This window comes from Streptopelia decaocto (assembly GCF_964273445.1).
Source record: "Streptopelia decaocto genome assembly, chromosome: 9".
NCBI classification, from domain to species: domain Eukaryota; kingdom Metazoa; phylum Chordata; class Aves; order Columbiformes; family Columbidae; genus Streptopelia; species Streptopelia decaocto.
Genome location: NC_138664.1, coordinates 6,647,702 through 6,672,294, shown reverse-complemented (window position 1 = coordinate 6,672,294; position 24,593 = coordinate 6,647,702).

Here is a 24,593-nt window from a genome sequence, read left to right as displayed (position 1 = left end):
GATGGGCACCTTATCATCTTAGTAAATCTGGTAGCTTAAAGATGGAAAACCAGGAGCAGTCAGATCAACTAGGGCAAACTAGTGCAAATTGACATCTTCCATCGCAGCTTTCCACAAACCTCTGCTGCTGTGTGCACGTAGGGCCAAATCCTGCACTCTTAGAGCTGGGTAGTTTTGCTGTGCCCTTCGATGAGTCTCACAAATCAATGAGGTTTTTCTTGGCCATCTCTGAGTTACACACAACAGACAGGGTAAATGCTTCTGAATTTTGCCCACAATCCGAAAGTCTTGTTGAATTATGTTTTTGTGCAAATAGATAAAAAATATTGCCTTTTAATCCATAACCGTTTTCCAAAAAATTAAGCCGGTTTGCTGCTGGTCGCTATCACATTTATCTACACAAGGCCAAGTCTTTCCAAGTTGATTAGGTGAAGATAAAAAATAGCTTTCATAACCAAAGGTGCTATTAGTCCTCCATTTATTTCTCATCTTATCCCCAGTTTGTTGCCCACGCCAGATTCTCATGCAAGGCTGGTCTTGCATTACAGCAAAAACCTCATTCTCTCAGGAGGATGTTCATACCCTCTGACCCCACACAGATATAATGACCACTGTAAAGCAGAGAGTGCAGCAATTACCCATGCAAGTGTCAGAAGCTCTGCCTGAAGATTTATTTACTCTCTCTGCTTTTAATTTTTTCCTTGTTCTGCATCCTATAAAGGTCCCTGACATGCTGCCAGACTTTTGGTGCCTGTTATTTATTTTATTTACTGTTGAGAAATGCAAAGATGTGTAAATCCATAAATAGCTAATGCAAGAAATATTGCTTCTGTGACATGAATCTGAGTCGTTCACGGCTCTTGCATCAAAAGAATGGTCCAATGGGCCAGGCAGCTCCATCCAAGCCTCCCAGGACCTGGTGACATTTAAATAAAACTTAGCTTTCAGGGTTAGGGGGAAGAGGGGAGGGAGAACTGAAAGAGTTATGAAAATATAAATTAAACTACCCTACTATTGATTTACAACAGCTTGGGCTGCATTCGACAGCTGATGTGTCTGTTCTGAGACCTTGTCTTGTTACTTCTACATTTATGTAAACTTATTTCAGTTAAAAAGAGAGCAAGAAAGGAAAAATCAATTGAAATGGAGGATGGAGATTTAATTTAGCTGGGGGGAAATCAGATCAAGGAAGGAAAATGATGGAGATAAAAGTAACCCCTGTCCCAGTGAAGAAAGAGGAGCTGGCTGTCTGATGTTCATTAGAATTAATTAACAGCATTCCGCTCCTCTGGGACCTGGGTGGGCCGAGAAGGGTGGAATCTACTGCTGCTTTAAGAATGAATTAGAAACACAGACCAGAGGAAAAGGGAGCCAGGGATTCTCACTCTTTCATTTTCAAGGGTTGGAAGATCTGAATTCAGATGGACAGAAGTGAGGAGCTTTAACCACAGCTGCTTGTCACCACAGATACAGCAGAAAAGGGCAGCGACTGATGAGTTATTGTCCTTTACAGGTAAGAGAGCAGACAATGTCACTGAATGTAATGGAGACAACAAAATTTCGATTAACAGAATTCTTGCAGGCCTGGTTGAATGTGCAGCCAGACAAAGGAAGGTGGCTGCCAGCCAGTGCACCTGAGAAAATGAGGTTTATGTGATCCACACTATGTATGCGACTTTCTCTTTGCCTACGGCTCCCTAAAAATCGTAATGTCTGCTGGCTGATTTGAAGCAGGTATGTGAACAATCTGAAAGATATTAAGTTCCTAGAAGGAAATAGGCCAGCAAGTAGAAAAACATCTGTATTTATGTTCAGGCTGATACTAGGGCTGAACCCACATTGCTTATTAAGACAGAGAATCAACATAAGACAGAGCTATTATTAGCATCCAGCACCAGGAAAAGCTGCAATCCAGACTCTTAAACACAGGATAATCCAAACACCAGACACAAAACGGCAGGAAAGAAGTTGCATAAATTCATGTAAGGCTTTTTTTCCTCATCTATCCTCAAGAGGTCCTGCCAGGAAGCCTGTTTGTGCAAGTCCTGAAAATACTGTGCCTGTGCTCACCATGTGCTGGAGGAGGAAAAGCAGCAAGTCCAGGAATACGAGCAAACCAGCAGATCTGCTTCCAAGAACACGATAGGCAGCAGAGTACGGAAGGACACAAACTTTGTTTGTTTGTTTTGGACTGAAAAGGAAGGTTCATGTTAAGCTTCATCAGGATTTTTTGACTGATGGAAGAAATCAGCCTTTACCAAATGCAGGGAAAATGTGACTTTTCAAAACCTGGAGGGGATTGGGGATTAACCAAACAAAGAGTCACTGAAATTAAACCATGCAAATGTACTTGACAGATTCCCTGTTCAGAAAATGATGCTCAAGAACAAACAGTTCTTTGGCTGTTGAAATGTTACATGATATTGGCTGCCTAAAGAAATGAAAATAACCCTCTGAATAAAGATATTCTACATAGCCTGAGCTGTCATGCTCCTGCCCTGTGGTTGGGATGTGTGAATGCTACCAAGATGGTGATGATTGAATGATTTACAAAATCCCCTTTTCAAAGGATGCCTTGATAGGTACAACTGTAAAGCTGATCCCAGCCAACCACGGCATCAGTCACTGAATAGTGTTCCCATGTGATGTTTACTCATTACGTAGAGTATGGGCCACTGAAATCTTAATTTACTGCCTTACCCACCAGTTTAGAGACTGGTCAAATGTGAACAAGATACATGCACTCTTTGATCTGGCATTCAAGAAACAAACAAACAAACAAAGAAAGCAGGTGAAGCAAGGGGATAAGGACAAAGTAGAAGATCATCTTGGTCCTTCTGTCTCTACCTAGGGCTGTCCCTTCAAACCTGCTGTGACCTCAGGCCTGCAGAATTGCCCCTCCGGGTAGGCATGTTGGTGTCAACAGTTTGAGAAGATACGGCGTTGTTGGGAGAAAAAAGTCTCTCTGTTAGGATCATTTGTCTAATGGAACAATAGACACAAGAAATACTTTAGCTGGACTCAGGCTTCAAAAGCAGAAAAAGGAGGGGAAAGAAGGAAGAATCCTCTTGGACTGCACTCTGACAATCTGAAAATTTGCCTGGCATTTCGACTATCAAGCTACCCCAAAACACACAAGAAGGCTAAAGCATGAACATAAAGCAAGATCAGGACATGATGGGTCAATCTCTCTTCAACGGTTCTATCACACTAAATTAAATCTTTAGTTCAGAGAGGTGGCACAGAGCTGAAGATTGAAGCTCAACTATCAAAATTGAGTCTCTGGAAGGCAAGAAAGCAGCCAGGCACAGAAGAAAAATAAAATAATTTCTTAAATATCTTCCCTTTTGCTTTCTCTAGCTAAAGCCAGTGTTTGCCAAGAGATAATCCACGTAAAGCTTTCCCTCCAGTGCTTAGAAAAGTGATCAACTGGGGCCAGATTTTGAAACCCCAGCACCCAAGCATGAATTGTGTCTTTCATGGCTAATCCTGCCAGCTGCTCTGGTAGGAGGGGGAGCCCTTCCCTCCTTAGGGAAACGGAAACTCCACCTGGGCCATGGTTTGCACACACAAATGGTCTTGAGGGCAATAGTGCATGATTGTTGTTGCCACTGAGATGTCCACCTATCAGGATTAGATGCTCAGTTGTCAGTAGGGTTGAAGAGGGAATGGACAGAAGATAAATCACTCTCCCACCTTGTGTGTTGCACAGGAAGCCCAGGCAAATTGTAGAGATCTACAGCTGGACTTCAATTTCCAGGACTGCTACCTGCCTTGGAGCTGCTGTGGTTCTCCAGGAGGCAATGCCATGGCTCTGTGTGGCCTGTGGAGCCAGTTCAGGTCTCAGTGTGAGGAGTTCTGCTCTGTCCTATGAAGACAGAAAAGTTTGGTCATAGGCTTTTCTGCTCCCAAAAATATTCAGACAAGAGACACTCCGAATTCCTCCTTTTGCAGAAGCTTTGCGATTAACCCACTTCCCAGCCTGGAAAAGTTCCTGCAGGCATAGCAGAGATTATCAATAGTAGTTACAACAGTATCTATGCATTGTATTTTAAAACATCTTGCTTGGAGCATTCTGCAAAGTACTGATATTACAATAATAAGCAACAATTTAGAAATGATCATCAAAGTGGAAAACCAACATAGATAAAACCTAAGGAGCCCAAGGGCATCATTAGGAGGGGGAGGCTTCCCTTTAGAATGCAGCCATAATGCAGAAAATGCCTATTCATAGCTAGCTTTAACCCCATCCCTCTTCCCTTCGAGGAAAATGTGCAGTAGAATTTAACATTACAATTTCTGAGTTAGAATTCAAAAAGCAAACACAGCCATAAGCTCCTCTCATTCAGCCTATTTCTCTCCTTGTAGATCTTATACATGTTTAACAGGTTGTAAAGGAAAGCACAGCTATCTCAACTGCAGCAGGAACCAGAAACGGTTTCTCTTCTCTCTTAGGTGAAAGATCAGGACTTGAGGCAACAGTTAAATGACTTCCAGCCACAGTTTCACTGTATGACCATGTAGCCCAATAGCAGCATCACAAGAAGAGCAGCAGCATCACCTTAAAGTATTATAGACATAATTCACCATGCTTCTTAAGTTACTGTGGCTGTACAGATTCTTACAGCAATCAAAGTTTTTCATTAAAACCTATTTTTTAAGAGAACATTTGTTTCACTGGAGGGAAAAATGTTAAAGACATATCTTCAAAGATATTACTTCGAAGTCTGGGCATGTTCCTAAAAAGTAATTGGAGTCTCAAAAGAGAATATTTTAATTTTCAGGTGCAAAATACTGGCCATTGGCTGCCAAAATTTCAGCTTAATACAGAATAGGAAAAGCAATTAAAATATCTTTGCAAGAGAATCAACATCTTACTATTAAAGAATCTTTCTGACACAGAAGACAAAAATGTTTCATTTTCCTCTTTGATTAAGTCTTTTCTCTTCCTCTGGGTTATCTTTTCCAGGTCACTGGTGCAAGGTACGTGCTTTTTCTCCACTTCCTTGACTGCTCCAGAGCATCCCTTCCCAGTGCTGCTGTTTCCCTAGAAGTGCCCACCCCTGCAATTTTACCCCCGCATGCAGGAACTGGGGCCCTTTGACGCATCACAAGCCTGGCAAAGCCCTGCACAATGCTGATCCAGAGCAGTGCTCTGTCATTGCCATCTGAGCAATCCTTCCACCAACACTGAATGCTTTTTAAGGTGATTTTTACATCAGTTTCTATATGAAAGGTGTCCTATGTTATGCTATTCATGAAGTTTAAGGACAAAAGAAATGATTAGATGTTCTCATCCAACTTTTGTCAGACATCTCTAAACTTCACCCAGTTAAGCTGGTGTTTGGCTAACGTTAAACTTCTGATAGAGCATCCAGTCTTGTTTTAAGGACCATGGAAGACAGAACATCTGCGACACTAAACTATTCTGCTGCTTAATTACTCTTCCCATTTAAAAGTTTGCATCTCACATTCAAACAGAATTTTTTTGGTGTTTTGACCTTTGTTTTTTTTTAATATTTCCTCCAAAAACACACACACAAATCTAGTAGTCACCTGCATTGTTAAACTTACTTTTGGTCCTAACGTATTTTTAAATTCATGGGTCCTGCCAGCTGTGGATTATTTTCTGCTGTCTTTTCATTCTCACATCAATTCTCCACAGTTCTTGAAGTGGTGGTTGTTCAGACCTCTTATTTTCCACTTGTAACACATTGTGTGTATATATATTTATCTATTACATGGGTTTAGTTTCTAGCAGCTGACTCTGAAGCACGTTGCCATTTAAGCCAAGATGTCCTTAGCGGAGGCTGTTGAGCAGTGGCTCTGGACCCATCTGTTTGAGACAACGGGAGCTCCTCAATTTTAGGACCTTATCTGCATTTACTGAATCATATCTCGTACTTCTGAGGATTAAGTTCATTGTTTAGTAAAAGCTGTAGAGAATCTTAAAGTCATTGGGAGTGCATTTTCTGGAGATAACCAGGACTGATCCTTTGTGAGCCACCAAAGGCATTTCTGAGCCCAAAAAGGCTCAGAATCCCTCATCCACTCATCCAAATGGCCGAGCACATTTCTGCCTTTAACGATTTGATGTGGGAGACAGACAGGCTGGCAGGCAGAGCCAGACCTGTCACGTGGCGCTGGAGAAGGCTGACCAACAAGCCACAGGTTCCCCAATGCCACATTGTCGGAAGCAACGTTCCCATTTAGTCACTCACATTCAGTGTCTTTCAAGCTTCATTAAACTCCAACAGGGGTAAAAGAAAAAAAAAGTCTTTGCGACAAATGTTATATACATCTCCAGGATGGAGACATTTAGAGGATGTCATTGCCTTCACTCAGACTGGGGGTAAGGCTGAGATAACTGCTGTCAATCCCATGATGAAAACAGGACGGAGGAATGCTGTTCACAACAGGCGGCCGTCAATGCTTCCAAACTCTCCTCTGAAATAAGGCCACTGGATTGTCTCTAAATCTTGCTCTGGGTGTGCAGCTCGCTGTGAGCTGCAAGTCTCTTGTGTTAAGGGCTGCCCGGAGCAGCAAGAGGTCCCACAGCCGCCAGGACCCCAGCCAAGGGTGACAGCTGTAGAGGCATCATTACTTCCTACCTCCCACTGCTCCACCCAAGCTACTGCTCCTAGCAACAACCGTCTTTTTATTTTAGTTTATACATGACATAATTTCCCCATAAAGGAGGGCTGATTGTAAATCCAGATGGAAATGAAACAGTTTGCGTGAAATGCACTTTAATTAATTAGCTAAATGTTTGCAAAGTGCTTTGAAGATGTAAAACACCATGCAAGTGTTAAGTGTTAAACGGTAATAATAATAAAATACCAATAATTCATTTCCCCAGGAAGCATGTGTACAGCACGTGCCCAGAATACTCCTATCCAAGAATATTAAAAAAATTAAAAATCCCACTCTAACTCTGATATTTTATTGAGGACTGAGTACTGCAATAAAATTAATTAATTCATTTATTCATCTTTGGAGACTGGAGTTTGGATCTAGCTTAAAATGAAAATAATGGCCACAGTGTCCGTTAGTCACTGTGACAGAACAGAAGTATAATTTAGAACAGTTAAGCAAGACAGGGCTGTCTAACGGTGAGGCATCCAGTAATGGGACCCAGTATCACTGCTTTTCAGTTTTCCCATAAAACCAGTATAGCTCAGCAATAGGGTGGCCTGCAGTGGCTCAAAGCCTGGGTGTCATTCTGAATATTAGCTACAGAGGAGCTGGGCAAAACCCTAGATTTTGTGCTTTTACACATTGCTCCTGGAGCCTGGGAAACGCTGTTCCCTTCACGTGGAAGAAGAAGTGTTTGTTTCGGTCTTTGCGTTCCCTTATATTTGCTTTCTGCAAACATTTAGACAGGTTTCTGCCTGCAAGAAGTTAGCGAGAAGAGAAAGCCATTGTAAAAGCTAATACAAATACACATTTGCCAGAGGATTGGCTCTGGAAGTATTTCAAGGTTGCCCTGAAGGCTCTGTGGGTCTTCAGAGCAAATCTTCACCCAAGCTTCCCTTGCTGTATCATCACGGTTGCATTTGCTAAAGGAAACTGGGCCAGATTGTCCTCACTTTCAACAAAGGAGCTGACAGTACCATGTTCTTCCTTCAGCTTCGTGACAAACTTTCACTTGAAATCTCTCAGAGTTGTTAACAGTGACATCCCACAATGTTCGTCTGCTTGTGCAGGTCACCGCAGGGACTCGAGGGTAGGGTAGAAAAGCTATGCAGATGGTCTGATTTTGCCTTGCATTTTTCACGCTTTATACAAGTGCATAGATGAATGGTGAAAGTTTGTCATTAATCAGTAGCTTATACTCAGAGCATTAGGGATTTTAAAGCTGAAGAAATAATGTGACAAATGAAAAAAATGATGTGAATTAGTGGAAAACTGAATTTTCCCCTTGATGTTAATTCACTCCTATGGCAAGGGTGCACTTTCAGAGTGCAATCAAATTCTTTATGAGGTTTTGATGGATATGGAGAGACAGGAAAGCACCATTTATCACTTAGAAAAGCTTCACAAGACAAAGGAAAGGCCCCTTTATGTTGGCATAACTGCAGGAGGTGTCATCTGCCATGGAGTCTGTGTGATGGCTTTCCCTCTCCAAACTGGGGACATGCAGATTGCAAGTGAGGCATTAAACTTCTTTCCAGAGCCTGGGTGCAGGAGTTTACTTTAATCTATTTTAGAAATACAAAGTGGAGAAGGAAAGCAGGAGGGCTGAGCCACTTTCTGCAGGACTCTGACACCTAATTCAACAACAAAGAGCATAGGTGAGATTCATCTGCCTCAGATTCACATACCTCAGCAGTATTTTATGATAAAAACCATGTGTTTTGTTCCAAGTATTGTTCTGTATAGTATAGTATCGTATAACAAGAGGCACTAAAATGAGACACTTCAAAACCAAACCTGAACTTTACCTCCATGTTTATAAGCAAATGGAGTCGCACCAAATGGCTCTAGGTGTGTCTTTAACATCATCACTGAAGCAGAGGAGATATTCATTCTCCACCAGAAGTAACAAGAAGCATTCAAAAGGATTTCTGAGGCCAGCCGTTATCCCTACAGCAAATCCTTAGCTCTTTGCCAAAACATGGAAGAGTATCTGACAGTCACGAGTGTGACTTTTCTTGAAGAGGATGCCTGGAGTAAGAGGAAAGAGCTGATGGGTTTTGAACATGCAAAAATAGGAAAACTTTACGCTGATTCTGAATTTTGCTTTTGGAGAAAAGCAACAGAGAATTTGAAGTCTCCACACAACACGAACAGCATTGACTAAATAAAAAGAACAAGACTGACCTGCGGAATATTACCATTATTTTACTGAAAAATTCCCACCTAAGGACTAGAGGATTGGGCCCTTGGAATCCAATTTGTATTTGCAGAGCTGTTTTCTGACCTTTTCTGTAAGCCAATGTAGTCACGAGAAGTAAGATCAAAGGCCTGATGAATGTCTGATGTGAAAAGAAAAGGCTTCAGGCTCTTTCCCTTAGAGACTGATGAATACTCATTTCCAGTTAATTTAATAGGATATATGCTGAAAAAGGGACTCCTGTATACAGTACATTGAACACAATCTCTTATATTTTCTCTGCTTAAGTGGCTGGTCCGTTCTAGTGAGTCTCTGTGTCAGCGGATACCAAATATTATGTTTGTCAGATGAACGTACCTCTTCAGGGACTTGGTTTGCACGGCAGTGGATACACTACGCTTCAGACATCCACAACACACTGCCAATTTGAGATGGGTATAGAAACTCACCTGGTTTGGGACAAACAAAAGAAGTGATCCAGTGGGATAAACTAGCAAAGTTTCATCGATTTTGGTGGAGCCACAACAATCATGGTCTCTGATGGTACAAAAGTCCTGTTTCATATCAGTTTAGTGTAGAATAATTAAAACAATGGCACAAAGAAGGAGCGTGTTTTAAGGCAGTTACATCAGCATCAGACTACCATTACAATCCCAAAGTGACAGAAAAGCACTAAATTGTACATGTGTACAACACAGGAACAGGCTGCTCAGAAGAGCTGTGGATGCCCCATCATTGAAAGTCTTCAAAGTCAGGCTGGATGGAACTTATAGCAATCTGATCTAGCAGAAGAAGTCCTTGCCCATGGCAGTGGGCTTGAACTAAATGGTCTTTGAAGGTCCATTCCAAACCAAACCGCTGGGGCCTCTCAAGTAGGCAGAGAAGTATCACTGTTCCCAGTTTATAGGTAAAATGGAAATCCACCATGGAAGTTCAATTATTTGAGAGAGATCAAACAACAGACAAACTACATAATACTTAAGAAAATGCAGGAATTCTGGATATCACTCTTGTGGTCTCCCCTCTCAACCCCGTTATCATCTGAATGTGTAAGAAAACAAAATCTACAACAAAATAAGCTTCAATAATAAGTCAGAGACACTGAGATGGCAGCAGGTCCCTCAGCTTTCCCTCTCCAAAATGAATCATAACCCCAAAAGATATAGGAAGTTTAATTTCTCTCCAATAAAACGCCATTATTGTGTCTGACAATGACAGGGTTTGCATATGCAGACATACACATGCATGCACATGCATACAAAGTTGCTCCGTAATAACAGGTTGTCTGGCTTGGTCTCAAAGCTGACATAAATCAGAAGATTGGGAGCTTCTCCTCTGCTAGTTTATGGACTATGAATAAGACTGCACTTATCCTGATGATCCTTCTACTGGGCCATCACTCATAACCATAAGATGGACTGCCCCTCACAAAGAAAGGACATATCCATACAGGGGGATCTGTCAGACAGAGTCAATGTGTCACTCTGAACATGACCCAAACAACATCTATTTGTCTCCTTTCTCTAATCTAGTTTTTCTCTTTTCTGATTCTGCTTCCTTTTCACCTGCTCACCAAATGGAAATCATACTGATAGGAAGGCAGAGATACCAGCTGTTCTGTAACTCTCCCCATTTATCTCTCTTAGGTCCCAAATCGGTCAGGTGCTTTTGTGCGTGCTTAACAATAAGCACCTGCTTGAATCCATCCTTATTTAGTGAAACGTTTAAAACTCATTGTAAGCCCCAATGTTACCAAGCAGAGTTAAACACAGTTAATGTCATGTTTAAAATTCAGCTGAAACGAGTAGCCATTTGTCAGATCTTTATATGGTGCTGGATAGCAATGCAGACCTAAACAACCTCCAGAAAGCTGCTTTTTACAGTTGTTCATAGCAGTTAGGGGAAAATACTCTGAGATGCAGTTAAGGAAATGTACCTGAATTAAGATCTTTGCCACTCACAAGCAGAAGTTTGAGGAAGCTGAGAGGAGACGGTTCAATTGGCTCTCTTTCAATAAAATCAAAACAAAAACCCACCAAACAATCAAACAAAAAAACCCCACAAAAGCTTCGAGGAATAAATGCACAGAAATGCTGCTTTTAAAGTTCTTGAGATAGCAATTGCTCATAGCTGCCATAGAACCCAGATGACGTCCATATATTTAATTTTATCTGCCTAAAAGCTAAACATACACGCTAAAAAATCTGAACGTAACCTAGGGATGCTGTAGCTACATGCCTATGATATCCAACACTTGAATATCATGGCCGAATGAGACAATTTGAGTGGAAATCATTCAGTACCTCAGTTACTCTTCTGACTTGTCACAACCAACTGAGGTGACTCATCACTAACACAAACAGTTCATTTGCACATCAACAACAGCAAAAATACGATGTATAACAGACTGGCTAAGAAACACCCTACATCAGAGTGAGAACTCCAAAACTGAACCTGCAGTCTACATATCCTCAAGAACATAAAATAACTAAAACTGCCTGTTTCTGATCTGAAGAAAAATTGTCTGTGCTATTTGTAAGAGCTATCTGTTCTCCAAAAGTTCATTGACCATTGCACAAATGGAGTGGGCAATGCTAACAGGAGGTATCTAATAGGCAGATGAAGAGAGCAAACTAAACAGTGCTGTCTCCTCTAACTATTAAAAACTGTCTTTGGTTGGGCTGCCTGGCTGAGCTGTCAATGGCTCAGCCATTTGAGGGCTCAGGATGTTTATCTGCAGATAGGTTTAGGGCTCTTAATCAATTTTCAGCACTCTGTGGCTCTTTCTAACCCTCTGTGAACTCTGCCTGATATTTGGATCCACCTGGAGCTTTGTGCAAGATGAAGTTAATGCACTCAGAATGGAAGGTGTGTGAGAGCTGAAGAAAAGCAATAGAGTTCGAGATGGAAAACGTTTAAGTCTGTATTTTATTTTCAATACAGCCACTAGTATCTATATCATTGAAAACACCAGAAAATCCTTTCAAAGTGCAAGATGTCTTTCAGGTCAGGCATTAGGCAGCAAAACCCAGTGCACACCATGCCATCTGCAGGCAGCATCCATCAGTGCCGCACTTCTTTCTGCTCTTGAAGAAGCCTTACGCCTTGAAAGAGCTCCCATGGAGCACACACAATTCATCTGCCTAGCAATACACTCACCAGAAATGACTCTACTTTGCACCACTTCCCCTGTTCAAAATATCTGCCAAGATATTTATGTTTGGCTCTTCTACGTGTGAAATCTCCCTTCAGCCAGAGCCCTGTGAAACAGCTTTGCTGCAAGGCATTGGTGAAGCTCCAAACTGGTAAAGGAAGGGGTGAAGCAGGAGACACAGTTCCATAGGAGGTAAATCATAAGACAGCTTGCAAAGAATAGCAGATATCGCCATGCTCACTGAAAGCTTCCCAAAGAACTCCTTTGAGTTCCATCCATTGCCTCTTTACACGTGTCATTACTCAGGCACACAAAGCCAATGGAGGACTATATGGAAATAAATACACACATGCTAAGCCCCAATCAAACTGTGCTCCTTCTGCCAGCTAGAAAAGGAGGGTTGGAGTGTTCCTTGTGTTACTTTTTATTTTTTTTAACCCACACAACAAACAGTAAGATACCAAATAAGAACCAGTAAAGAAAAGATAGAGCACCATAAAGAGGACAAAAATACCTGAAAAAACCTCAGCTGCCTTGCCCAGGAGAAGATGCTATTTCACTTCAATGCCTGCTGAAGTTATGGATTCCTCCCTTGGTCTCAGCAGCTATTTCCTTTCCTTAATTAATCAATTACACATGTAACTGTGGTCCATTAGCAAGGCAGCTGACTGTCTTCAGACTCTGATCACTGGTTTTGGAAGAGCACAAAAATATTTCAGTGGCACGAATAAACTTCCTCTATGAGGTTTTAATGAGACCATTTAGCATTTTTTTTTTTTTTTTAAACACAAGAACAGAAATAGGCATAATAAGCCAATCCACCTGCATCATGCACTTGGGAAAAACAACAGGCCTCAGTTTTAGACCCTGTCTGCACTTAATTGTACTTGGAAGAGTATGTAATGGAGGACTAATGGTTTAGTTCACTTAGCAGCACAGAGGGGATGGTTTCCTACACACAGCGTAGCACTTTGGTTGGCTGTTTTGTCAGATAATGATCAGGACACATTCATTAGTAATAGATTGCCAGGACTAGCATGTCCCGCGTTATAAACCTCAGCTGACCATGATCATAGTCATTAATAATAACAGTAATCTGCATTTCTAAAATCACATCTGACTGCAAGAGCTACCAGAGCCTGTCTATATAAGATATATATTGCAGTAAGTTTAATTTCATCTTTGTATAAATATAGGAACATTTTTTAGTGTGGGGGCTTGTTTTCAAAGAAACAAAAGCTCAGTTCTTAGAGCAACTCAGTAATACTCTGCTGCACATGAAAACATAGCCAGGATTTCAGTACTTACTCTTCTGATGTCTTCCTATAATACGTACAGTGTCTCTGTTCATTTCATTAATCCGTTATTGACAAGAAGAGCTCAGGACTTTGATTTTAAATCTCATCTGAGAGTCTGAAAGCCTCTACTTTCCAGTAAGTGCTTGCCCCTGGGTCACTGCTACTATTATATGCTGATTTGCATTTACATGTTTTCTTTGGAGGCTGCATTATATTTTCCTTCTCCTATCTGTTTATCTTCCTGACACTGAGGATGAAAACAGCAATCAACACAAGACATCAGCAAGTGCTCACAGCTGTCCCCATCCTTGTTACCTTCCCTCAGCTTTTCTTAATTTTTTACTGATTATTTTTCAAACTGAGAGGCTTCAAGCCAGGAAATTCCTGAAAAAACAGTTCTGAAATCAAGTGCTGATAATATACATTTCATGTGATACTGAAAAGAGGACAAGGTGATCCCCCCTGTACATTTGTCAAAGCATGTCTGAAATCCAAATAAATTAAACTTCTGATTCAATCAGCATTGCCAAGTGGACGGATACAAGCATCCTGTTCTCTTCCAGTAGTGAGCACTGGGTGACAAATATATTTGCCATATGCTGGGACTTCTACTGGTAATTGTTTTATCAATAAGGGAGGCACCAGGGCCTTCAAATCCTTGCTGGATCTGCCTCCTAGATCCCTGCTGGAACATCTCTGGAGCTCCTGATGCTGACCCAAGCTGTGGAGTCAACTGAGCTTTCACTCCTCTTTCCTCTAAGGATGTTCAGGCACCACTGAGGAGTGAGATGTCAGGAATATATGGATAAAATGGCCCAAAAGCTGGAATAAAGGCAGCTCAGTAAGAAGCAATTTGCATTGTAAAGAAGCCTTATAAGCATGCAGCTTATTAATAACTGCCTCTGTTTGTGACAAATGTCACCAGGCTGATTTGAACTGCTTCGGAGGTAGGGCAGGTAGTAATTATCTATCACCTCAGAAGATGCTCTCAACAAATGATTCGTGTTTGAAGGGGGGCGGGGTCCTGTTTCCCTTAATTTTGTTTTCCTGACAAGTAATTTCAACACAAAAGTCCTGGCTTTCAAAAGCTTCAGACTTCAGGTCACCTCTGCAGGTCGCGTGCATCTCCCAAGCCCATCAGCCCTGTTGCACTTTGTGCTGCACAAACTTGAAAACAAAATGTGAAAAGGACCAGAAATCAATGGAGAAAAGTAAGTCTTTGGGCATTTACATAGCTTCAGAGCTGTGCTGGGCAAGGCAAAGCTTGCTGTGGCAGCTGGAAAGGCAGCAGTCTGCAGGTGGGTACTGGTTTATTGGTTTGACGTTAGCTCTGAAGTGGGAGAAAGGCCTGTGTTACAGGTGACTTCTCAGAAAAGGCGTGCTTAGGAGTTTGTTTAACTCTCTCCAGGCATGGGCATGGACAGCACCAGGGTGGTAAAAGAGGAATACTGGTATCAATATAGTCAGCACAAATCTTGCAATGTGCTCTACTGAATTCACTCAAGTTTTCTGGAGTTGTGTCAATGTGGTGTCCGAGAGAGACCTGACCCCTGAAGGTTTTCTGATGCAAACTGCAGAAACACAGGTGAGCTCAAGAAAATTTGATTCACCTCTGTTATATGAAAATTTGGGGGATTTGAGCTCTGTGGTGCCAGAATGTCACCTTTTTAGTCCTGACACCTGTTATATACACTTTACAGCCAACGCCTTGTCCTTCTGCCTCCAGCTCACTGTAGCCAAGTCTTCAATGAGCTAAGTACCTCTTACACATTGTTTAGGACACATGAAGTCTGGCCAGGAAATTCCTGAGGTCTGACTGGTCACAGAGACTTTAGGACACATTTTTTCTCTTCCAATTGCATATATACCATTATATAGGCAATAAACTTTGGATCTTGAAGTAGGGCCCTTGGAATGATGAGTGAAGATTCAGGAATCATTTGAATGCGCTCTTCTAGTTTGTTTATATTTGTGCGTTATTTTGGAAATAAAATGTGAGTGTAATTGAGCATCTTGAGTGCAGCGTGTAGCTTGTGTAATTTCAGGTGTGTGTTTGTGAAAGTCTTCCATAGCTGCCTCTGGGAGTCTTCTTCAGAGAAAAGTTTTGCAATTACCCAATCCTCACAGTAGTTTGACATTTTTAAGCAATTTGTCATAGAAGAAGTGCTCTTACTGAACCTAAGGCGTTCAGAAGAGGAAGCAAACTCCCACAGAGGCAGAAAAATCACTCTGATTCACCTGGTGGATTCACTTTCAGCAAAAAGGCCATGAAACAGATCCCATTACCCTGTCACTGAGTTGGGGACAAGAGGAACAGAATCAGTGACTCCCCGAGATGTGACAGTGGATGGGAGCTGTCAGGCCTTGAGACACCATGATTCATGGAAGATAGACAGCAAACTCCGAACATACCATCTTCCTCCCTCTGTCCCTGGCAGATGCACCTTAAACAGGGAATGTTTGCAGGGAGAGCCCAGTTTCATGTCACCTGCCAGTGGCCCAGTCTCCAAATCCCCAGTGATGTTCTGCAGTAAGGTGAGATCTTGCTGAAGATTTGGCTCTTTTCAGGATGGATCTTTCTACAGACAGAAGTGATCACACGAGGTGTTATGACAAGCCACGTGGACATATCCCAACCCAAGCAAGCGCTGACTACAGGCTTAGGCTATGGGAATCATTTTATACGCTTTTATAAAGGTACCAGTTCCTCACTGCCATCCAGTCCTCACCGCCTCTCAAACAGTTTAAGAGACAGCAATGGCAAAGTTATCAACACCTTCACGTTTTCTGTTTTGTTACCTCCAGTACAAATATCAATTATACAGTCTGACAAGGAGAAAATGAAATTGCAAAGTGTTAGGCTGCAGGTATTTAGTTCAATGATTTGGGCTGCCTTTAAGACACTATAATGAAACCATCCCAGCCAGATAACAGAGAGATGAGGTATTATGTGCATTCCTACACTTCACATTTAAATTAAAATTTGCTGTGATTTAAGATGTTATCTCCTTTGACAGTCTATGCTTTCCTTGGAGAAAACAATTATTCTCAGCTAATAATGTGAGTTGCTAGACTAGTGATTAGTATATTTGCAAAGGGGTAAATTTGCTTCCTATTGTCAAAGAATCAGGTGCATTATTTACTGTATTATAATCTCAATCTGTAATGAGTCTTTGACTTGAAAGGCCACCTATTCTTTAAAGCTCATCATCAACTTGCCCTGCTTTTGCTTATGCCTCAGTTTGGAAGGTACATTTTTCTTTGTGATTTGCAGAAGTCATTGCCAAATGCTTGAAAGTCCATCAGCCAGGTTACCTTGATAATTTATTTTATGAATAGTGTTAACAACAATGACAATAAATAAAGCTAAATTATGTCCAAAGGAAAACAAAGTAGTCACTTGTGAGCTGTGATTGCAAAGACAGGCAATAAGAAAGATGCAGGAACATAATATAGGTACTGACAGCATGATGCCCCTTGTCTCATTTTAAAACCTGATTAATCAGACCTCTGTCCAAGGACTTTACTCAGAGGTATAATGTCAGGCAACAGGTTCTTTTTACAAAGGAAAGGGGAAACATGGGAACTAATAGCTCAGGGTTACGACCACAGAGCAACTCGGGACAGGAAAGTGTAATGCTTTATCCCTAAATCAGCCCAAAAGCAGACACCAAACTAGATTAGGTTCCCTATGGGACAGATGGAAAGATCTAGGTTTTCCTCCACGTTGGCTTTAATGTTCTGTGCACTTACACAAGAATGCCTGCTGTGCCTTTTGAAAAACAGGGCCGCTGCAGTGCAAACTTCTGCTGTACAAACATTTCACCTTGTGCTGGTTCCTTGTTGTGCACCAGGAAATCCTGGCTGAGATACACCTGGGGATTAACTCAGCCCTTATTCCTTCCCTGCCACTATCTCACACACTGGAGGAATTCACTCGCAATGATTGTGTTGCTGATAAGGAAATTCCCAGCACTACAGTGACTGAACATACTAGATTTGCACGCCTCCCATTTCAAAAGCTTTGGCACCGGGCAAGGGTCTTTCTCTTCTAAACTTATTAATCATTGCTTTTTCATTGCTTTTTTATCCCCCCTTCCTGGGGATCAGACCCTTGTGACCTGTATCCGGTGGCACTGCTGCAGCACCCTGGTCCTGGGTGCAGCCTCCTGCAGCTGCTGCTGAGCAGGGACCCGCTCTCTCTGCTGTGTGCAACTGCTGCCATCTCCTGGGCTCACAGAGACTCATTTCGGGCCCGAAAAAGCTGAGGCAGAACCAGTAAGGTCAGGTGTAATAATTTAGTTGTATATAAAACGGCACATGTGTGCATATATATGTAGGTATAGATGCACACATGTTTTTATAGGTGAAACAAGTGCTGAACAATAAATTTATGTCTCACTTGTAGTTTTTTCAAATAGCATTTTTGAGGGTTAGTACTGTGCTAACCATATTACTCTTGAAATGTTAAATATAAATATGTATATGCCCTTTTTCATTTAATGGACCAAGATGTAAGCAAGTTCTGCAGTTAACAAACTTCACCCACTGAGAACAGTGAAAGAAAAAAAACCTCTTCAGCTATTTTTTTGTGTGTTATACAAATCTGCTTACAAGAAACTGGTCTGAGAAACACATACTCACTTGATATCAGCTATGAAGGTGTAGCAATATTTGTGCATTGGCAGGCTGCTCAGTACCCAGGAATTTCTGCCACAAGCTGCAAAACCAGGACTTCATCTCCCAGCACCAAGTGCCTGGCCAAGGTGTTGCTCTTCCCCTGAAATTTGAATGAATGGGAACTCAAATTGCCAAGTCAGAGCTCTAAGAGTCCCAAAACCAGGGTTTGAGATATAGGAGCACTGATAAAATGATGGGCCAGCATATCATAATCTAACTGAAATAATATTCCCAGTATCAAGTCACTTCACAGCTCAGAAGCATCGCTCAGACCTATTGCTGGATGTAGCGGCTGCTGGAAATGCCGTCATTTCCAGGCTTCTTCCTCCATGGAGTAACCTTCTGTGACAGCTTGGGTGAAGCTGCACATCCAGGGAATCTGGGTCATCTATTGGTAGCTACGGGAATCTGTGCCAGAAACTCCACGTAGTGAGAAACATGAGATGGTCAAGGTAAATTCATCGACATGGAAAAATATAAACACATTTGCAAAAGTTTTCTGATTACCCAGTCTATCCTATGCCATCTCAGGCAGCCATGTCACATAATCCTGCTTTTAAATTCCCTGTGTCCTACTTTAGAATGTCAGGGCTTTTTTATGCACAGTTTTTGTTATCAATCTTGCCTGCACATTCAAATATGGGTTTTCTCCTGCTTACTGAGATTTCAGCCTTACACAGAATGTCAACTAGCCTGGAGTAAGGGCTACTCAAAAGCACCTCCAAGGCTTTCAGTGCAAATCTCTGACCTTTATTTAAAAGTCCACTTCTTAGAAAATGCTTTTTGATGGTGTCTGCTAATACACAGTTTCCTACATAAAGGCCAAACACGCACAAGCAGCTTACAGACTGTTGGCTCCGTAGCCCTGTACTCCACAGCTGAACATGAGCATTGCAAAACTCATGGCTGGCAGCTCTCACCTGAAACCAGTCCTTACCAGCTCTCCCAGCCTGGTTTTTGTTCACCCAGTGGGACTCCAGTTTAGACTGGTCATATGGGACATGGCCGAATCTGAGGTGAGGAAAAACGCCTCTTGATGGCAGAGGTGCCTTCATGATTCCTTTATTACATTTCCAAGATCTTCTGGCTCTTTTTCTGTCATTGGAGTATTAGCTTTAGCATGTTGCTTATTTGCTGTACGCGACGAAAGGACAAAACACTGACTGACCGGACAACTTTTCAGCACCTGAATAACTTATGAACCAGCCAGGGTTGACTCAAACTCAAAACCCTACTGACCTTCAGTGGGTCTGGGAGAATAAACATCACTGCATTTTACAGAATACAGAAAGTTGAAATTCATGTGTAAAACCCACAGTCTGCCAACCAGCCTCCACTACATACACCATGAGCTCTTTTCCCACTCAATTGATGTTGTGCAGGTCTCTATCACTCTGGTCTGAAAGCACAGGGTGGATATTTAGCTTTATACAAAGACCTACACATTTTTAAAAGTGCAAACATCCTTAGAAATACATCCAGTCGAGTGTATGCTAGGGTTAAATTATGTCCCTAACTACAAGAAGAAACTTTGAATTTCGACATAATCTTATTACAACGCAGAGTTTAGCTTTCCGGTTTTGCATGGCACGTTAAAATATTTCATGCTTCCTCCACCAGAAATCTTTTCAGGATATAGATTTTCTCATGTAGTTTGTTAGGAAGTACACAGTGTGATAAAATGGTGGAAAGGGGGAGATTTAATTGAGGTGGAATTCTTTGAGAGAGAGCGAGGATGTACACATAGCAAACATCAGAGGAAGTCCCAACATTGTCACAAAATCACCCGCAACAGCCCTTGTGAAAGGATACAAAGTGCCCATTAAACACAAGCACTACAAGAGTAATTCTTTTTTCTTCCAGCTTTTTAATGTGACAGAGAGAACAAAAACAAAGTCCATTGGAACAGCTGCAATTTCCAGTGACAACCAGACACAGATCAAATAAAAAATAAATAAAAGAAGAAAGGTTTCAAGTGAACAAAAGGAACCAAGGGACTGGAATTGGCTATTTCACACACAGAGGCGACAGAACATCTAAATGAAACTTTTCATTAAACGCACGACACAGGGTGTTATTTACAGTGGAACTCGCAGTGTGTGTACACTTATACAGCACTAGCATCACATACAGCAAAGAAATTTCTTTCATTCTGTTTCCTTCACAGTTCCCAGGCTTGGTTCTTCCTAAAAGCAGCATTTACTAATACGAGGGTGAAAATCTGAGGGAGAAATTTGATGGAAATATAATGTATGGGGCTCAAATCTACATAAACTTAAAAATATACCCTCCAGTTTTGTGTGTCCTTTGGAAAGAGAAAGGACACAAGCAGGGAACATCAATGGACCTAAGGCCTCCTTAACCACATAAGAGTATTCTCTGTTGTTGGAGGTCTCAAAGCAGGACCTGGAAGAGACCTGCATGTCTGCAGAAAGCTCAGCTCCATGCAGCCTCTCTCTGTGCCCCTGTGTAAACCAAGTTTAGGGGCTGGACTGCTCCCAGGCTCAGGGAATGTCCCTTAGTGCACCTCTCCAGTATCACCAAAGGACATCAGGCTGCCTGATCACTCCTCGGTGTGCAGAACATCTGGCTCTGGAGATACGTTTCCCAAGAGTGACCCTTTTCTTAGTTCAAGAGAGCCATACACCACTGCTTTTAAGTCACATAGTATTTCAAAGGGATGAGGATCATACAGAGTGGGATCACCCCACCCAGCCCAGGCTGCAGCCACCACCAGTAGGACGCAATGAAGCCAAAGGCGGTGGCAGGAGCCGCCCTGCACAACTCAAGTAAAGGAACTGGCATACAACAATCAGCTAAGTCAACAGGGAATATAAGGAGGCAGAACTCATCACAATACCAAAGGTCTTTTTTAATAGTATCAGCAGTTCTTTGTGTTTCTCTGTTTGTTTTTGCATGCTCAGAAACTCAGAAATGAACTCCTCCTATGACCCCCATTACACCGCTGTACAGATAAAGACACCAAGTCACCGCAGGCCAGTTTTGGTTCCCCAGACCCACCTTCTCCCTGGCTAAGCGGCTGGACTGGTGTGCCAAGTGTGCAGAAAGAGGTCCAGCTGTCCTCTAGAAAAGGTCTTTGGGATTTAAGGCAAGTCCCCTGTCTTGGTCTTCTGTGCCCCTGTTGCTGTGAAGTTTGTTAATCCAAGGAAATAGCGCTGTGCAGGGATCATCAATAGACCCATGGTAGGCAGTTCTCTTCTCTGTGGATGATCCAGTGTATCAAAACTCCAAGACAAGGAGATTGTTCACTGTGGCAAACGTGGGCAGGGGGAACCACTGAGGAGACATGCTGGCCTTTGCACTGCAGGTGTAATGCTGATTTTGCAGAAGAAAGCAAGATGAGCCATCAGAGGAGGTACCCGGTGAGAAATCTCCCCCTGCACAGTGCTCCGGCTGGCTCAGGCTCAGCCTAGCAGGTAGCCCATAGCTTGAAACTGAGACCCAAATCAAAACACAGCCAGTGCTGAGGGGACTGCACCCATCTACCGTTTTGCTCTGGAGAGCAGTAGGGTGAAGCCTACACGGCTTTTACACCATGACAAGGACAATAAATGAACACATCAGGAAGGGTGACTAAGCCTTGTTCACACTGAAGTTGGATGGAAGACGTCAGCCCAGGTGTCACAAAGGCAAATGCCTGACCTGGAGCCGTTGCCCTGGATTTCTCTGTTATGGAAGGAGAAGAGCAGGGCTATCCAGGGCAAGCTGTTTTCTTCTCATCATGGCTCCAGAGCATGGTCACCTATATTGCCTGTGCCTTTCAACTGAGAATAATGGGAACCCAGGGTGATGAGTTCAGATCCAGACATCTAACTCACGGGTGTCTAAGACTAGGTGATATGGTTTCTCCTTAGCTTTTCCTTTCTCCCTTCCCTGTTCATTGTGGTCTTTCCCAGGCTCTGGTGTGTCAGTGGCAGTGTGAGTTTGCCCTTTCTTATTAGGCCATGAACTCCCTTGTCAAGTCATGGATGGAAGCCTTGTCCCAATGCACGTGCATTGGCCCCTGGCCCTCAAGTGACTGACCCATGGATTATAGGGGTGCAAGGAGTTTCTACGGTTATGTGGGTAGCCTGGGTGACGCTGAAAACAAGATCCTATTGCTCTTTACCTTCTCCCATCTAGTCCCTCAAAGGTAATGTCTAGCAGCCTGTGAAAGAGCCATTCTGTAAAGAAGTAAGGTTTCTAAGATCGGATAATATTTCCTAATATTACCTAACCATTTCTATCTCCTCAGGATCTCAATTTCTTCATTCTCTGAAAATTAACAGGGAAGTTTTGCAAAATAAATGGTGCTATTAGAGTCACTGTACGATATCAATGGAGAACACAAATAGTCAGTTTTACTGTCAGAGCATTGGATGAAAGATAAATAAGAGTGCTTCATAAAATAAATAGAGGTAAGTTCTGGCTCCGCAAAGCAGCACAACAAAATAGTCCAGAAAATGAAACCAAATTTCTCCCCCGCAATTGCAATGTGCTAATTGGCATGCACAGCCACCAAAATGGACAAAATATAAAAACCATGGTGATCTTTTGTGTTGAAACACATATTTAGCTGCTTCTCACCATGCAAAAAGTCCAGACTTAGAGGAAAAAAAAAAAGAAATAAAGAAAAAAAAACATTCTGGGCTGTGATTCTCAACAGAAACTGTGAACTGCTGCCAAAGGACATAATTACATTCACTCCTACCTTAGAGAAGTAACCTTGCTGTTTTGAAGACAAATCAAAAAAGGTCCTAAGCTACCCATAAAATGAAGAAATGAGGCATAATAAGCTCCGTTATTACAGCAGCTTGTGATTTTATCAATTTCACAAACCTCAGAATAAAGCTCAAAAATCCCAAATAGCCCATTGTAGCCTAGTTGCTCAATAAGAGTTTATCCCTGATTGCCACAATGATAAAAGTAAAGCTCATTAGAGGGTTTTGCCTCATTGCAAAGATTTGCTTCTTGTGATCTAGCCACGCTCTGTGTCCTTCAGCTGTTCTCTGCAGCAACACTGGCACTGACTCCCACAGTAAAAATAAATAAAATAAAAAAGGGATCCAAAGAAAGGTAAGAAAGGTAAATAAGAAAATCATTAGCAAAAGTACAAAAGAATATTTTATGTCACAAAATATCCTGGTGAGAAAAATTCCCTGCATTATGTGGCAGTTTCTGATCAATTCTGGTCTGTTGTTGAGCTTGTTGAAAGGGTCTAATTACCACTATCTAGCAAATTGTGAGCATTGGTGTGTTACTTAACAGTATGTATTTCTTGCTCGATCCCAAGAAAATATATCCAAAAATACACAGCTCACTTTGATTCTAGGTGCAACAGGACTTAAGTTGTATGATAAAAAGGGCATATGAATTTCAAAAATGGTCTTTACAGGACATCAAACTGAACTGTGCCACTTAATGGAGAATTTAATATTCTGTACAGTGAAAGCTTGCTGCGTGCATTCCCTGTGTAACAAGTTAAATGGCTTTAAGTAACTGTGCTTACAGTGTTTCAGTGAGACCCAAGTATATAAGAAAATCAAGCATCATATTCTTTAAATAATATGGCTAAAATGCTGGTAAATTCACAGTTACCATACTCTAGGTATTAGACAAAAAAATCCACTATTTACATTGGATAATATGTACACATTTGGTTTGTGGAACGTTTCAACATCATGTCAATTTCTCCTCTGTGAACGCTGTAGGAAAAAATTCTTAATCATCATAGAAATATTTATCCCTGGCCACCAATACATTTAAATATTTAGTGTCTGGATATAAAGAATGAAGTGTCACTAAGTTGGTCATGACTCCAGATAATATTGAATTAGTGGGATTAGTTTTTAGTGTCTCTCTTAACATTTTCTCAAGGGTGCAGAAATTAAATATTATAAATTTTAATAGCTGATCACTTCAATGTGTGCATGTACATTTGCAAGAATGTATAAATACATATATATATATATAATTCTGTATATATTTCTCTCCCAGACCAAGAAGGTGCTTAATGATTCTCTATGCCCAAGTGAAAACAGTAAAGGGCTTTGAAACCCTGAGAGGGCTGAGCACCCACCCTCTAATCCTCCAGAAATCAGGACTCACTTGCTCTTTGAGGTGGCTCAGGTGGTAACCCCAAAATCAAGACAGCCAGGGTCACTAGTCACATTTGTAGCTTTTGTCCCCATTTCTGGAGCTCACCTACAGTATGTTGGTTACCTGCCTCCCCTTTGGATGCCCTCGTGTCTGAGCACAGCTGATATGAATGGCCAAGGAGCGCTGGGCAAGGCGGGCAGCATCTCACAGCTCAGCAAAGGCAGGAGGGGGTCAGGATCTGTCCTCCCGTTGGACACGCTCACACCCACGCAGGAGCACACATGCACGAAGCCACCGTTTGTGTCCTGTGTCGTTACACTGGGATGGAGAGGGGAAGGGCAGAGTCCCAGTGTAGGCAAGGTTAGACCCAAGCTCTGCAAGGGGTGTGTAGCAGCTGCATGCACCAGTCACGGCTGTAAAAGGGTCAGAAACTAGAGGTTTCATTTTATCCCTTTGGGTTCTTTTTTTCCCTCTGCCCTCTCCCTTTGAGGTATCGACAGAACAGTACAGAAATGGACGTTTTGAT